General features: G+C 51.6%; 1 protein-coding gene across 6 annotated transcripts in view; it reads right to left on the reverse strand.

The window, feature by feature from the left end:
- Positions 1-16,749, reverse strand: part of PIK3R5 (phosphoinositide-3-kinase regulatory subunit 5) — a 41,203-nt gene extending 24,454 nt beyond the window's left edge. For 4 of the 6 annotated variants that reach the window (XM_085522435.1, XM_015880160.3, XM_015880159.3 and 1 more), the window contains exon 1: positions 16,641-16,749. The gene's annotated coding sequence lies outside the window, so the exon portion shown is untranslated. Of the gene's footprint in view, positions 1-6,622; positions 6,754-16,640 lie in introns of those variants that run through there. The other 2 variants (XM_085522436.1, XM_085522434.1) reach the window with 2 other exon arrangements.
- Between the last annotated feature and the right edge of the window lie 539 nt (positions 16,750-17,288).

The following is a 17,288-nucleotide window of genomic DNA, read 5'->3' on the forward strand; positions in this document are numbered from 1 at the left end:
TGGCTTCTTTACAGAAAGAAGTCCAGACAAGGACACAGATTTGCACAAGGAAATGGCTCAGTGGGTATCTCATAAACCCACAGCTGGGACTCAGCATCCTTAAGCAGCAAACTGCAGGATGGTTCAGGTTCTAAGCAGCTCCCAGCAGCTGCATGGTCAGCACTTCTGCTGCTCTCTTGGCCCAGGGGCACAGCACAACACGGTGCAGTAAAAGAAAACATCTCTGGTCAGAGTGGGGAGGTCCTCAGCCCAGAAAGGAGATAGGAAGAGCAAGACAGCCAAGGGCTGAAGCATCATCCTCACTGGGGGTGAGAAAAAGTCATTCAGGAGGGGCAGAATGAAGGCAGAGCCACTTTCCCATCACAAGCAGCTTCTGGTTTCGCATCCAGTCTTCTGTCTGCAACAGCAAGCCCACCAAGAGAGCATCCCAGATGTCATCAAACAGCCAAAACCTGGAGATAGGGAGCATCTCATGCCCAGAGCCGGGCAGGGGAACTAAGGCCAGGGAGGAATTAAGGTCCAGGGCTGTTGCTCAGTGCTGAGTACAGAGGCTGCACTGAGACCAAGCAAGAGCAGGGAGGGGTAGAAGTGGAAGGGAACATCCCAACCACGAAGCTCCCACACGTGCGGTGTGTGATGTCGGAGCCAGCAGCGCTCAGCATCACGTAGCCCCGAGCGACAGCACCAAATAAAGAAACGCAGCGCCCGTCCCGTCCCCGTGCATAGAAAGCACAAGCGGTGCAGCCGTGGGTAGCGGCGTACTCGAAGTGCGGCTCTGCACAGCCGCAGCCCGCAGAGCGAGCCGGGCAGGGGACGGGCTGCTGTCTGCTGGATGGGGAGGAGCATTCTGAGCCTCTGCTGACAACTGGGTTCGGGGCTGTGGCTGTTAATGCAGCTCCCTGCAGCAGTTTTGCCCTGCTCGGCCGTCACTAAGCTCGCCCAGTTCAGGTGATGAGGAGGGAAAGCCAAGAGGAAGCTGAGGAATGCCTGACACGTCAGCTCAGTGCTAATGCCTCCATCTGAGCCATTCGCCTTGCTGCAAAGGGGAATTATTTAATGGGATTTCCCAAATTCCATCCCTAAGATTACCGTATTAGCAGCCGGAGCTTAAGGCTGAGGCTCATGGGGTGAAGAGGCTGAAAACACCAGGAAAGTAAAATCCAGAGAGGCAAAAAACCTCCATCAAACTGCCATTGCTTTGCATTTCAGACTCAAAGATAAATAAAAATGCTCAGCCCTAATACTGCACACCTCTTCTGTCTTTGCCCTGGGACAGGCTGCCTTAGAGCTGATGGAACCTCAGCTGTGTTTCACAACACTGGGAACCAGAATCACATTGACAGAACCAAGTCCATCGCCCCAGTGATGATGGAGATGCTGCCTAGGGTCAAGCTTTCAGAGGGCTGTGGGTTTAACAAGCTAAATGCCAGTAGCAGCAATAAGAGGACTGCAGGAAACTTGGCAAAAAGAATAAAGGAATCAGATAAACTGCTTTAGAGTGAGCCAGCTTCTCAGTGAGTTGGTCTGAACCTCAGCAAAATGAATCTGCTTGGAGGGTGCATAAGGGGAGGAGTGGTGGTGGTGTGGGGGGGTTGTCTCAAGGGCTCAGAATGAAACTTGCCAGCCCATCATTTTGAAAGAGCATTCACACTCATCTGACTGCGACTCTGAAAGTAAAAATTGAGCCTCAAGTAGATGAAAGTTCAAACTTCAGATCAAATAAAACATTTTCCTCCATGCACGGGTATTTTGGTTCTCACTGCTAAGAGACCCCACTGAGTCAGCTCTCCTGGGCCCAGTCTGACACCAGTTTGCCACAGCACTGGGTAGGGACACCGGTACCCAAACAGGCACCTGCCACCAGGGATGCTGCCCCATCCCATCAGCCCCAGGCAGCTGCATCCCCAAGTGCTGACCACACTTGTGCTCTCAGTGGCTCACAAGCATCCCTTCTATTGAAACACTGGCAACATTCAGCTTCCTCAGGGCTGGAGCCAGATACCAACCTGACAACACAGCCAGGAGAAACATCTCACCCAGGTCAGAGTGGTGAACTTGTGGCATCCCTCCCAGAAACACATAGAAGAGGAGAGCCAGGTGCTCTGCTCACAACACAGACCATTTCCCAGCTGGCTTCTCCACTGGGAAGAGCCAAGCAGGACAACCAGGCTCTGCTGGCCCAGTGAACCCCATAGTGAACTCCCACACTGACCTGCCAGATGGCTGAGAGCAGGAAGGAGCTCGGCGCGGCACAGCAGCACCAGCGGATTGTTTATCTGCTGGTTCCTGTTTTTAGTTTTGTCTCTGTTTTCTTTCTTTGTTCTAAAATTGTGTTGCAATGCTGATACCTGCTCTGAATGACACAGGCTCGCTTTGTAGCAGGAACCAGCTCAATACCTCGTGTTGTTCATTTTCTTATCTAATAAAAGAACAGAGACCCCAGCCGTAAAGTAAGGACTTTAACCCTTCAGCTTTTAAGTTGAATTTGGAGCAGAGATTAACTCAGGATTTAACTCAGGCACACAGGAGCCCTGGTGAGAAGGCACAGCCCTGGGCACATACCATCCTCCCAGACCCAAAGCTCTCACCCACCTGTCTTGAGATGAAGCCACCAGCTCCCCATACTGGGAGACCAGTTTGACTGATGATGGGATTTGTCACCAGCACCTATTCAGAGGAATCAATCCACAAAGTGCTGTCCAAATCCTCATTGCAGATAGCAACTACAAGGACACTGCTGGAGTTGGCACAGCATCTGCTGCTGATGGGCAACCAGATCCACCTGGTCCCAGGCAGGAGGTGGGTAGGAATGGTGATACCAGGAGGATGCTGCCAGAAAAGACCTCTCACTCACATCACTGGGAGCTCGTGGTCTAGGTCTTTAGCTCCCATCTGGTATGGGAGCCAAGCTCAAACTTGCTCATTCCCATCACCTTTTGCTCCATTCTCACCTCTGTACCCAGTCACTACAGCCACCCACTGGATTCTGCACCCAAGCCAGGCAGTGCTGAGATGGGCACATAGATATCTAGTAGGACTCTGGACTCAGCACCCCAGAACCACAGTATCTGGTAATTATTCACTCCCTTCACTTCCTCGGCCCAGACTTGTATGTTACTAAATGCCCTGGTTCTCATAACCATATATAACGTATTGTTGGAATATATGAAATACTATCTTGGAAACAGATACTACTAATAGAAATAAAACAGCAGAGGCTCAGTAAAGTGAGATCCCTGCTCTGCTGGCTCACAGCTCAGCGCAGACCTTTCAGATTCCCCTTTAGTGCTTCCCCACCTGTCAGCGACCCATTCCCTTTCCCTCTGACCTCCAGGGAAACCCCAAGAGGTCTGTTTGTTTTTGGCTTCATTGGCTCCAAATAGGTGTGTCTCCAGGTCTGACACTTGGAGCTCACATCTCAAGCCTGCCAGACACCAGAGGGATCAAACGACACAGCAATCTGATCCGGGGAAGTTCCTGACCCTTTGGCAATGGGCTCCACTGGCCAGACCAGTCGGGAAGGTGTAATGAGCTGACTAATTGGTTAGCTAGAGCAGAAATTAGCAGGCAATTTGCCCCAACAGCAAACTGCCGCCAGTGGGACCTCTCTGTAGATAAGCATCGCATCATTTCTGGGAGGGCAAATCTCAAGTGGGTTAAGTGCAAATTGCTTTCCCTCACAGCTATTTTTTCTTCTTCTTCTTTGACATTTTGCAGCTTTTTCTGCCCCCCTCCCTCAGCTCTTACGAGCAAATGCAGCTCTCCAGCTCTAAAGGCTGCCATCGTTGAGAATCCTCCTCTCTTCATAGCCTTCAAATAGTCACCATGGGGAATTAACTTCAAGCAGCAGTGTGGTCGCACCGCCCTCAGAGCATCCCAGTTGCCTGTTTGTAAATAGGCTGAAAGTGATGGCAGCATGGAGTGGTACCACAGCTTGAGCTGACAATGGAGCTGTCTAGTGGTTACAAAAGGAACCGAAAGCCCACAATAGAAACCAAGAGTCCAATGCCATGGCATGGTGAGTGACCTCTCCGTGCCTCAGTTTCCTCCTCCCAGAGCAGAAGCAAGGCCCTGCTTGCAGCACACCCCAGCAACCCCACCTGGGATCCATTGGCAGAGGAATGAGATTGGCACCGTGGTTCTTCTATGCCCTTATTTCTAATTCCTGATGTAGCCTTCCCAATCCCATTTATAACTTTGGCAGGTAGAGCTGGCAAAGCAGAACATGCTGAAATGCATCATTAAATGAGAAAAGAAACAGAGATCTGTCACAGAGGTTATTTGCAACCCACAAAACCACTTGCCTTAACCAAGATATCCTGCTGCGGGCACCTCAGGAGCGCAGCACCCAGACACCCATCCTCGAGCAGCAAGAAACGATGGGAGAGGGATGAGAACAGCTCAGGCAGCAGCGGATGGAAGGAATGAAGCTGTGTGTGAGTGGACACGTGAGCCCAACAGCATCACAAGCACCGGAGCTGCAGATCTGATCGTCGGCACCAGAACCAACACAAAGCTATGGGGAGGTTTAAAAACCCAAATTCCTAAGAAACAAAACACAGAACTGCCTTGCTCAGTCTTGCAGCAGCCGCTCGGTTCTGCAAACCTAATTAATGAGCCAGGGGGGAGGAAAAAAAAGTGTCATTCGTTAGTTAACGACTTCACCAGGGGCTGCCAAATAGACAGATAAAGGATTGAGCTGGGGCCCTATTCCAGCCAAAGGAGCTGGGAACCTGGCAGGGACTGCAGAAGATTAGAGAGGGGTGAAAGGAGAAAAGAGGGGGGAAAAAAAAGAGAGAAATATCTAAACAGATTAGCACTTTCCAAATGCAAGCATGTAAATCAGCTTACGCTCTGTATAATGGCACTGTTGTGAGTTGCCCGGATCGGGGTCTGCTCGTGGCACAGCAGCACAAAGTCCCGGCTGAGCTGCGCTGTGTTTGGGCTCAGCAATCTCACACCACCTCCTCCCTCACCAAAGCAGAGGGTTTTGTTTTTACCAGCTTTGTAAATTCTCACAGGAAGCCAATTAGGGGAAAGCTGGGAACAGAGGAAGATTCATAATTGCAATTAAGGCTTCAAAGCACTTATCCCAAGTGAGGCTGTTAAAATTAGAGCTGGGGGAAGAAAACGGCTTTGAAACCTTGAGCTTTCAGACACCCCCAAGCTGGAAGTGCTCTCTACTCCCATAGCAGCCCATCTCCTGGCACAGCTCACCCAGCACAGACCCAGGCTCCAGACGGGCACCTTCCCCCACCTTCCTCCTGCCCTTGGGAACAGAGTTCAGCCCTGTGCATGCAAAACCCCCCACTCCGACACTGGAAGCCTTTGCTTCACCTCTGATGGCCTCAACTTGCAGGGTTGCTCCTCACCGCTGTAGCATCCCCAGCGAGGTCAGCAGATTAATAGCTCTGCAGATTAAGCTGCCCACTGGGACACAAAAGATCAGCATCCAGTGCTACAGACCAGCACCCTTCATGCTGTCATAAGTGAAAACATCCTCTGAGAGGGTCAGCAGTCTCAGCAGTGAGCTGGATGCTGAGAGGCAATGGCTAAGCAATCCAAATAGCCGTGTTTATTTGGACTGCTCTGCCTGATTGCAATCCTGCATCCACCCCAGCAGCTTGGTGTGAACACCTCCTCTGGGCTCAACCACTTCCATTTGGAGTAGAGCAGACCAGCCCTATGAGTAGCTCAGCCATCCACTTGTAGAAGAACTAGATCAGAGTCTTTGGCATGTTGGAAAACACCAGCAAGCACATGCAGGCAGGACACTTCTAACCAAGGCTATGAACATTCTATATCTAGCATATTTGTATACATACATATGTAAATACACATATATATACACATAGATATGTTCCATAATCTTATATCCAGGCCAGTCCTTCCCCTGGAGAAATACTCACATGGGGAAAGCACAAGTTACAGAAATACCACATCTGCACAGGGACACTTTGGTTGCAGCCTGGCCCACAACAATGTGTTAGAACTGAATATTCTTATAAGTCCCTTCCAGACCAAGCCATCCTATAGTTCTGTGCCACTCTGTGGCTGTACATGGGACTATGGAGCCCACAGCAGCTCAGTGAATTACCCTTCAGCCATAACATCCCTTAAACACACCCACTGTCCCCATCCTGACTTTCTCCCAATGGTTTCAATTCCTCCATCAGCTGCCTCATGCCATGGCTGAGTTGTGCTCAAGGATTTTGCAGATGTGTCTCAGAGACTAATGTAGAACCTGCCATGTGACCTTGGAAAGTCATCTTTGAATCTGGAAATGCACTGGCTTTAGGTGTTTTTGCATAAGATACTTTCCCCATTGTCATTCTCTCCCTACTTCTGAGTGCACAGGGCTCAGTAACCAAATGAGGTCAAAAAAAAACTCCAGCCAAAACCCTGACAGCCTCTGTCCTTCCCCATCAGCTGATGGCATCTGAATGCCCCCCCACCTCACTGCGCACTGAGCATCCTTCCTTCCCACCTGAGGTAGAAGCCATGAGCCCCCCCAGAAGCACTCCCCCCATACACACACACTGGCTGCATCTCAGATCTCGCCCCTTGAGATGGTTTCCAAGAGCAACCTGCACTTCTGCATTTTCTACGGAGCTCTTCTTACCTCACCTTCCCGCACACGCTGCTGCCAAAAGGAGAAGTGCCCTGGAGCTGGGGGGGAAGTTGTGCCACCATTTCCTATTTGGGACAATGATTTCACGCTCCTGCCACATCCGAGGGCCACACGTGGCACCCACAGCACTGTGCAAAGGGCTTTGGTTTGGGCTCGGAGTTCCAGGAAACCTAACAGTCGCATTTAAGCAAGTGCAAAGCAAAGCAGCTTAAGCAGAGGGGTGGAAACCATGTGCAAAAGCTGCAGCCCAGATCTCAGCAGCGACTTTTAGTGCTGCTCCTAAAATGCAGCTTGGTTGGTCTCACACAGCCCTCAGAAGAGCTACAAACCAACCAGGCACTGGGGGAAAGTCTCCTTCAATCCCTTCACTCCTTGGTTTCCATTTTCTTTCCCAGTGCATTTCAAGGCCAGGAATCACACACCCCACCCACTGAGTTTGGGTCTTGCTTTCAACCTGGACAGCAGCTCCAAGGATCGCTCTAACAGTTATACACTGTTCTCATTACAGCTGCAATAACTCGGCTTTCCCCTGACAACAACAGAGATGTCATCTTTAAAGAACAAAATCTCCCATCTCCCTCCCCATAAGGATCTCGCTAAGCCCCACTACAAGAAGCTTCTTCCTACAGTACAGCCAGAAAGTGTTCAGCATATTGCCTGCTTAAAACCTACTGCTGTAACCTCCTTAACCAGAGAGGCACCTCCAGATATTTTTAGAGGCAATATCTACTAGCACAGGAATTACAGTGCATTAATTAGCAGCAAAGCACACACTGACAGTCACAAGGTCATAACGCAACATCCATAATTTACACCTCATTGGGAGTTACTCAGAACACAGGACATGGAGGAGCCAGCACGAGGTGGGATGTCTTGAAGGGCTCTGGGCACACAGGATCCCATCAGCCAAAAACAAACATCAGAAACATCCAGAGTGGATGGAGCAGGATAATCAATGCTCAACTTGTGCTTGTTTGTAAGCAAAACAGTTCTGTTCGATGCCCTTTCTGCTTGAGTGGTTTCCACCCTCTTCTCTGCCCACCAGCAGCCCTGCTGGCATCCCCATGAAGGCTCTTTCCAACACAGTGAATGAGAGAAGTCCTTTACACCACGAATTCGTCTGTGAATCTGCTGTACAACCAATGACGTTTTAAGGCAAGGAATACCAGCCAAAAATCAGCATCTTGTTTCTTACATCAAGGTGTTTAAGGCTGGTGACTTCAGGGTTATCATCCAGTTAAAAAGCAATGGGATTCAAGGCATGAAGCAAGGCAACTGAGCAACAAACTCATCTGGTGACTTTAGAGAATTCACGTCTACTCCATCACAAAGCTCTGCAGTGACACTGGGTCCATCCCAGAGATAGAATTCATCTCCTGTAACTTTACTTGTACAAAAATGAGGTGAATTTCCAAGGAGGCCAACAGCTACAGACAAACAGAACACCTTCACAGCAGTCATCCCATCCCATCCCATCCCATCCCATCCCATCCCATCCCATCCCATCCCATCCCATCCCATCCCATCCCATCCTCTCCAAACTGAACCCATCCATGAGCAGCCATCACGCTTAGTGACTTTAGAGGCCCCAGTTTTTAGGCAGACATCCTTGTGCAAGACAGCTCCCATTCTTATCCCCCAAAGCTGCTTCCCACATGCAAAGCAGGGATAACAACATTTCCTTCCTTACCCAGCAGTTGCATGACCAAACGTTTCAGAGCCTGCAACAAGCTCAGAAAGTGCAATAATGGGAACATGGATATTGCAATACACTCAGCTTAGCTTACACTTCTTTCACCCTCAGACTTGATTCATAACAAACAAAAGCAGAAGTCAACATTTCTGCAAACTTTATCCTCTTGAGATCTCCTGGCTGCTGGGGAGGAGGGCTGGAAGGAGCAGCTCTCAGTAAGTCAATGACCCAAGAAATCCTCACCAGCACGTCACTTGGCCTTCTGCTTTTACAGCAGAGACCTCTGAAAACAAAGTATGTGCTTTAATAAGGTCAATTTCATGGAGCCATTCACAGATGAAATGCATTAGTACGTGTACAGAAGTCAACCACAGTGAAATTGTAGTGACTTCAGAGTAAAACCACCATGTCTGCTGGTAATGAGCTTCTCATTCTCATCACAGTGTTACTGACAAACCTCCAGCTCCAGGGAGCTGCAGCAGAAGATCATTTCCATGTTATGGAGAAGAGAAAAAGCTCCTCCTAAGCCTGAGCAGATATACCAAGGCAAAGCAGAGCACAGTGCTGGAGCTGGAAATGAGTTGAGTTTGCAGCCGTGCTTGACTAGAGGCCACAGCTGGCTGCATGCAGAGCAACAGGCTGCTCCCAGCTGCAGGGAGACAGTCACACAGATACCCAAACCTGAATGGCCTCAGAGGTGGCAGAGCTGATGGCATTGCCAACAGCTTCTGTGCAGTTCTCAGCCATTTAAGAGGAAGATGATCCCAGAAGCAAAATGATGAGCAGCTGTCCTGATTTGAATCAAAGAATCACAGTTACAGGGACTGAATGGGACCTCTGGAGGACCCCCACCACAGTGGGTTCCCCAGAGCACGTTGCACATGAAAGTATCCGGGAGGACTTTAAATATCTGCAGAGAAGGAGGCTCCATCACCTCTCGGAACAGCCTATCCCAATGCCTTTGTCATCTTCCAAGTAATCATCAGCATCAGACCCCAACAACAATGGTGATGGGAAACTGAAACCACAGCAGTGTGAGTGTCCCACATAGAGCTGTCTGCAGAGCTCCCCACTGACTGCCCAGTCTGCAGGCTGAGACTTCCTCACCACTTATGATTAAAATGTTCTTTTTTGCAGTCACCACTACTCAGGACAGGACCTGGTGTACTCGTGGCAAACAGACAGCAGGGGAATTCCACTCACTGCCCCTTTAAAGCCATGATGCAAGAAATAAGAATCTCTGAATTAGTCCCACCAAGCCATCACCGAGAAAAGCTGTGATGGTGCCTTCCTTCTTTCTCCAAAGACATTTCTCTTTTTGCTCACTGCAGTTCCTTTCAAACACAGTTGTTCTAACCATTGGCAAGACCTTGCCTTAGCAAGCTCCAAGCGTGGCCTGTACCCTTTGTAACATTTAGGTGTGATGAGATCTCTAAGGCCATGCTGAAAGACAAGCTTCAAACTCCCTTGCACTCATACCTGCTCCTAGCTGGTCTTCGAGGGCTTCAGAAGGCATCAGCACCCCCAGCACCATCCATCAGCACTCAAAGGACTGCATGGGTTGGCCAAAACTCAGCCAGTGTAAGAAAAGCCTCTGTTTTTCTTATCAAAACCCAGCAGAAATGACACACATCTGAACTGAGTAAGAAAAGACCAGTTAGGCATACTCACTTTTCAGAGAGGAAACGTGCTTGTTCCTGGCATCGATTATGAAAACCCCTCACCACATGATGCAAGAGTTAATTTTAGCTCCTATCAGCCTTTATCAAGAGAGCAAAGGTTGAAGTTTCACCCAGAGCCACAGCTGATGACAGGCAGAGCCAAGTGAAGCCCCAGAAAGATGCAGGTTGGAGATAGCACCGGGCTCTGGCACAGCCCAGCTGAGCTCTGTCATCAGCACAGCAGGGAAGGTAGAAGCTCAGCAGAGAAGCGGCTGGTCGAGTGGTTCCTCCCAATGCTCCCCAGGCTGACTTCAGCCCAGGGGAGCGGATCATAATCTGTCCCTTTGGGTGGCTTCCAAGGATCATTCCATGGGCCAGAGGGGACAAGACTCCAAATATTTCCATGTTCAGCAGGAAGAACCTCCCAAAGACATACAGTTATTTTTTCTTCTTGGGAGGGAGCCCAGCACTGTGGGCATGGATCTCAACTCAGGGGAATCCCAGGGCAGCCATTGGGTACGTGGGGCTCCTTTGGGCATGACCCTCAGGGAAATACCACATATTTACAGTGGAAGGTCACACGTGGTGTATTTAGGACAGCATCAAACATGTGGAAGTGGCAGTACCACAATGTAACAGAGAAAATTCCATTGGCTCTTCTTCATCCCACCAACTCAGCACTTTCTTCTGCCTCTCCAACCTCTCCCTAAGACTTCTTGTTTCTCTCACAGGAACACATCATGTTTCTCCCTACTCTGCTTCACTATTTCTCAGGGTTCCCTTTTATGCCTTATTTTTAATGCTGCAAAACCATTTGTCATCCCTGGTGGGGCCAAAAAACACCCCTGTGCCCCAGCTGAGCAGAGGAACGCAGAGCCCACCCACCCAAGGGTCCCTCTGGGTGCAGACCCCAATCTCTTCCCCTCACTACCTTTCCTCCAACCCCCTCGGGATGAAGGGCAATAAGAGCCCACACTATTTCCTCCAGCCTATTCAGAAAAAACAAGTTTACATGTGAGATTTCCCATTGGCTCCACCTCCGCTTGATTACTCCAGCTGTGAAACAAAGCAAGTGAGAGACAAAGCACTGCACACAGGCAGCGTGATCATTCCAGAGGGCTTTATGTGAGCCTTATGCCAAGCCCACTAAATAGATTAACTTACAGCATAAACAAGCAAGTAAATCTTTCCCCCAAAGCCCCGTGTATCCAAAGGAAGCTTTAGAAGTTACTTCCTGCCATTGTGGAGGCCCTGCTGGGAACCCAGAAGTATTTTCAGTCCCTAGCATGGTTGCCCAAAAAACGTCAGTTCCCTTCCAGCACCGCTGGCAACATCACATGCGACAGATGATGGTGAGGATGGTTTTGACCGTTCCCCATCACACTTGGGCCAATGGCAAGTGAGGCAGTGACTGGCACCCGCTTCCAAAGCTCACCAAGACATGGAGCTTGCTTTGGGCAGAGGGGCTGGTACCACCCTAACCAGCTCCCAAACAAAGCAGAAGTCACCAAGCCCTCCTGGTGTGTCACAGGAGCAAAGGGTGTACAACCCCATGCAGCAAATACATCCTGAGCTCCTTCCAGTCCTTGATTCCTCTCATGATGAGCAATGCCCTCATCCCAACTCATCGCAAGAGCCAAGCCTCCAGGAACTAAATTGCACCAGGGGATGTTCAGGTTGGATATTAGGAACAATTTATACTCTGAAAGAGTGGTCAGGTGCTGGCACAGACTGCACAGGGAGGTGGGGTGTCACCATCCCTGGAGGTGCTCAAGCACCATGGAGATGTAGCACTGAGGGATCAACCCCAGAGTAATTTGCACCTGGAGAGCAGTCGGGTGGGAACATGAAGCTTGTTTGGTTTGCTTGCCATCCAACTGATCAATCCAATGAGGCAAACCTCAAACAGGAGCCTTTTAGATGAGCAGGATCCATGCCCAGGAAGAGGCAGCAGCAGCAGCGTTACCCAGGCTGGACATCATTCAATCACACACAAAGCATCCATAGCCAAGTGCTACTGAAACTTCTTTGCACAGCCCCACATGTACCAACGTGCAAAAGCTGATCAACACAAAGGCACCGAGAACAAGGAAACATTTGTCAAGTTTCACGTGGAGAGACTGCCAGAAACAATGAGAAAAGGGAAATGCCACCTGAAAGGATGAGTGCTGCTTTGCAGAGAAGCCTCAGAGCTGAAGGGGGAGTTAAATAGACACAGAGCAAGGGGGGAAGCAGCTGAAAGGGGAAGCGCTTCATCCTAATTTGAGACCAAACAAGAACGGGTTGTGTGGAAGGGTGAAAAACTCTTTTGCAAGTTTGAGACAGCCACAGTCCTTCCTAAGGGAGTCCATGCAGCACTGCATTTGAACACGGACACGGCTTTAATCCTAAGGCTGAGTACCAGGTATTTCAAACACTTTGATGTCACAGTACAAAAAACTCTAATAGCGAAAGAAAAAAGAGACAGATTCCCCACTGCAGCACTGCTGGGGACAGTCACAAGATCAGGCTCAGAGCTGACACTGTGACCACAGCAGGACAACACTCCTGCATACCCTGTATCCTCATCACGTGTGCTGCTCACTTCTGCTTCAAGCCACCCCAAACAGGGACAAGCAGCATCTCAGGAGCTGCCCTCACCTCAAGCTCTGTGGGAATTTGGGGCAATAAAATGAGGCATTGGAGGGAAAATCAGGCCCTATTCCCATCAAACAGGTCACCAGTGATTGTCTCAGCACCACGGGATGCATCGCTCAGTCAGAGAGTGTTTTCTAATTCCACTTTTAACTCAGCCATGGGGTGAGCGCTCACATCTGTCAGCCAAAAACATCTGCAGCACTTTCCACTGCCCAGCACAGCTGGGAGGCAGCTCTGGAGCTCACTCAGCACCCAGGGGCTGCCCGGCCCCGTTCCGGGAACAGCAGAGTGCAGGTGGGAGCACTGAGCCACGCAGCTGCCTGGCAAGCTGTGACTGCTGGGCTGCTTCTTACCAGCAGGACACTGGAAGCCGGGTGAGCTCTCAGCAGGTGAAGCACAGCTAAATACAGCAGTCCCACTTGCAAAGGGAGCACATCTGAGCAAGAAAGCACAACACACCACGCTGTGCTGCTCCAGGCAGGAGAGCATCCCGCAGCACTGTGCCACCTTCTCTTCCTGCTTCACATCTGCACAGGCAGCCGAACACGGAGCAGATCACCCAGCCCTGAGCCAAAGTGGCTTTTCTGCTGTTCTTTTCCAACGTCAGAGCTTGAAATCAGAGATGAAGAAGTCTGAAGCAGCTCAGCCTGTCCACTCCTGTATTCCAGATGCACGCGCTGTAGTCACTTGCTTGCCAAACAGGATACAAGACCGTAAGAAAATAAAGCATTTTATCTTCAAGCTTTTCCAAGAGGGTATTAGAAACAATAGGGAGGAAATACAAAATTAACACTAGAGAAGAGCAATTGGCAGAGCCCCGTGAGCCTGCTCTTCATTACAAGGCTGCCTATTCAATAGCATTCATTAGGAAAATCTCATCTCGGAGCCATTCCCAACAGTGTCCCTATTTCCTAATTAAGCTTCGCCAAAGAGCCACGTCTTTTAGCTACTGCACAGCACACAATCACAACAATTACCATTTCATCACGATCTGGCTGCTGAAAGCCCTGCAATTAAAGCATCCGAGGAGTCCTACAGACGTGTCACTGGGGAGACAAATTCTCTCACTGCGTTAATTGGCAGCAAAAAGCACGATCCTAAAGAGGAGAAGGCTGTTCTGGGAGGGGGAATTTAGGTATCTGTGCTAAGAAATGCACTAGGGAGCAGCAGCTCCCCAGGCTCCCAGCCTGGGTGCTGTGCAGGTCCTGACCACAGCCCTGTGGGCATCATCAGCTCCACAACCAGCTGTGCCTTCAAGGAGATAAGAGAGGTACACACAGCAAGACAGACAGAGTGCTGGGGGGTGTGGGGGTCACCTGGAGACCTCCAGAGATGGCTTGGAGTGGGTGGGGACCTCACAAGGAAGCGGCTGGCAATGGGGTTGGTGACAGATGTCCACACATCAGTTCCAGTCCTGCAATACTGATCCACTTAAAGAAGCAGAAGGGAAGTCTTGTAGAGAGGACTGAGCAGCAGAGCCCGATCACATCCACATCTCTTTTTCCTTCACTGCATTTCCAGCCCCAAACACCTCCCCAGCTGAGCATAGCTGCAAAGCTGCAGCAAGGGAAGATGCGTCAGGCTGCAATGCAGTGCCTGTGCAGACACATGGTTTCCACAGGAAACTTACATATCCTAACTTACCGCTCAGCACAAGCTTGAAGCAAGGATGGGAAAGGAGTTTAGAAGCAGCAGGAGGCTCGCACAGCTCAAAAACATCAGGGCACTCACGTGAGCAGCTCTCCCCCAGCAAACTCATGCACATTTTCCCCTTGCAAAACGATCATGCAAAAACTGGCAGCTCCAGCACACCCACAACAGCTCAGTGGTCACCCAAAAAAAGAGAAGTTGAAACTGCCCCAGGTGAGCTGCAGGATAACAAGACAGCAGCAGTCCTTGCATTGCTGTACAGGTGTCATAGCCTGGTCCTCACCATGGCTGGAGCATCACATGGATGGCAGTCACTGCCACATCCCTCAGCCCCGAAGGCTGCAGCAGCGTTTTGTCTGGATTCAGTTCTTCTTTCTCGGTTCAAAACTCACATCTTTGCTTTCACGTTCAACAAAAGGCACAAGGTGACAGTTTTGGTTTGCTTTTCTTTAAATGAGGGTGGCCTGATCTAGGAGGGAGGAGGAGGGTCTGGCCAGCTGCACCCTCCTGCAGCAGTGGCAATGAGCCCCTGTCCCAAACCCACCTTGCCACACTACAGCTGCCCCTCCTGCAGAAACACCCCCAGCACTTTTGCCATCCCCTTTCCTCCACCCTGACCTGCAGAGCTGCAGGAGAGCCCCAGAAATGAGTGACAGAGAAGCACATCCCTACTGCCAGCCAGGATCATGGTGCAAGGCTGAAGCACACCTCCAGCTCACAGCATAGCAAACCCAGCTCTGCACCATCCCCAAACCTGCAGAGCACCACCCAGCCCTGCTCCAGGGGATGCCAGCACCTTTCAGCCTCCTGCAGTCACTGCAACCAAGGGATGCACCCTCTGCTGCAGGGCTCTCTTTCTTTATTGTCTCATCGTTCCAGGATTAAGCTTTAACCTGAGCAACACTCACAGCTCCAAAACACTTTGCAGCCGTGTTACAGAAACCAATTGCAACTCCATCCAAGTTTCTTTGCTGCGACCATGGATCAGCCAAACACCAGAGCCCTCCCCAGCATGCACAAAGTGCTGACATTTTGCACATCCCTGGAGCTTGCAACCCCTGCATCTAACCAAGATGTAGAAAATCACTGCAAATCAAGCAACTAAATAAACTGCAGCTGCTCAGCATCAGCCCCACCAGCCACAGGATGAGCAGCACCAGCCTGCAGCTGCCTGAGCATGTTTTCTCTGCACTGAGAGTAACAGCAGCAGCACCGAAAACAACCTGCTCACAAAGTTAATGAGTGCAGAGGGCGAGCAGTGAGATTTTAATAAACATGAAAACAAAGGTCTGAAATCTCTTTTCTCCCACTTTCGTTAGTGATTTGAGTCACCCTGAGCCCTTTCCTCCTATAGGGCTTGCGCCATCCAAAGCAGCTAACCATGTTTTCGGGTTGGCATCTGCAGCGGTGAGCAGAACACGAGGCCGGGCTGTGTCCGTGTGCCCCCCGGGCAGCTCAGCCCACCGAATGGAGCCACCGGGGGCACCGCACCAAGATGCTCCTTCACAATCACGAGCATCAGCACGGGGACATCTCGGGGGCTGATGCGTGTGCGGACACCGACGCCGAAGGGATGACACGCGGCTGGGCTTGTCACATCCCAAACCACATCCTGTTGCCACAGCAGAGCGCTGCCAAGGGCGCACCTCCGCCCTGCCCGGCTGCGGGGCCGGGGGTAGCGGCGTCCCTGCGGGGGGAGCTCCGCGGTGGTGACACCGGGCGGTGGTGACTCAGTGCCACCCCCGGCAGCGACGCAGCCAAAACTCCAACCGGGTGTCGGAGAGCCCCCGGGATTTCCCGGGGAGCCGTGTGTACTGCGGGGGTCCCCTGGGGCCGGGCCCCACACCTGGGCCCCAGGCAGCATCTCGGTGGGGCGGCGGGAGGCAAACAAGCACGCGGTCCTGAAATGAGTCAATGGCAGTGCGGGCCGTCCCCACCCGCGGGTTCAGATGGGGGATCCCGAGGGGCGCGGGGGGTGCGCTTCGCAGGAGGCGGAGATTGGGGCTGCCGGGTGACCCCACCACTGCTCGGGGGCTGCATGGAGCCGCGGGGATCGGTTCCAAGGGCTCAGCCAGCGCACACCGCTCCCGGTTGATCACGGAGCCCTCGATTCTGTGGTCCCCCCTCATCACACAGCGATTATCACCCCCACAAAGCATTTTACAAGGCCATCACACCCCACCAGCTCCTCGTTTACAAGGACGCTCCCGCTATAAGGAGCCCTCCCAGGGGCACCAGGAGTACAGAGCACCCCGGTTACAAGCTGCTCCCGGCTACACCGCCCCCCAGCCACACCGAACCTCCCTCCCCCAGCCCGGGCTTAGGGAGGAGGTGGAATCGCAGCACCCCCGTTCACGAGGTTCCCCACCTGGAGGGCGGCAGCCGCCGGGGCCCCCTGCCCATCCTCGCCGCGCCCCGTCGGGCTCCGCTCCGCGCCGCTCCCCGCCGGGCGGCACCGGCAGCACCGAGGCGGGCTCGGCGGGCGGGAGGGGCCAGAGGCGGGGCCCACCCTCCACGTGTGGTCCGACCGGACCCGCCCAGCCCGCACCTCCGCCCCGCCCGGCTGCTCATTCCTCCAGCAGGGTAGCTTTGTCCTTCTGGACTTTACCAACCACCCGTCCTTCCTTCCATCCATCCATCCATCCATCCATCCATCCATCCATCCATCCATCCATCCATCCATCCATCCATCCATCCATCCATCCATCCCTTCATCCATCCATCCCTTCATCCATCCATCCATCCATCCATCCATCCATCCATCCATCCATCCATCCATCCATCCCTTCACCCACCCACCTACTCCTCCATCCACCCATCCATCCTCCCACCTCCAGCCCCTCTATGCACTTACCCACACATCCTTCTCTCCTAATACCCCATCATTTATCCAACCATCTATCCATCCATCAGTTCATCCAACCATCTGCCCTTCTCACACTTTCCATTCCTCCAAGTATGTTATTCCACACATTGACCTCTCCCTTCAGAGCTTTCTCTAGTAATCCTTCCTTTC

Source organism: Coturnix japonica, chromosome 23 (assembly GCF_054131305.1).
Source record: "Coturnix japonica strain WE chromosome 23, WE-NBRP24, whole genome shotgun sequence".
In the NCBI taxonomy this organism is placed as follows: Eukaryota; Metazoa; Chordata; class Aves; order Galliformes; family Phasianidae; genus Coturnix; species Coturnix japonica.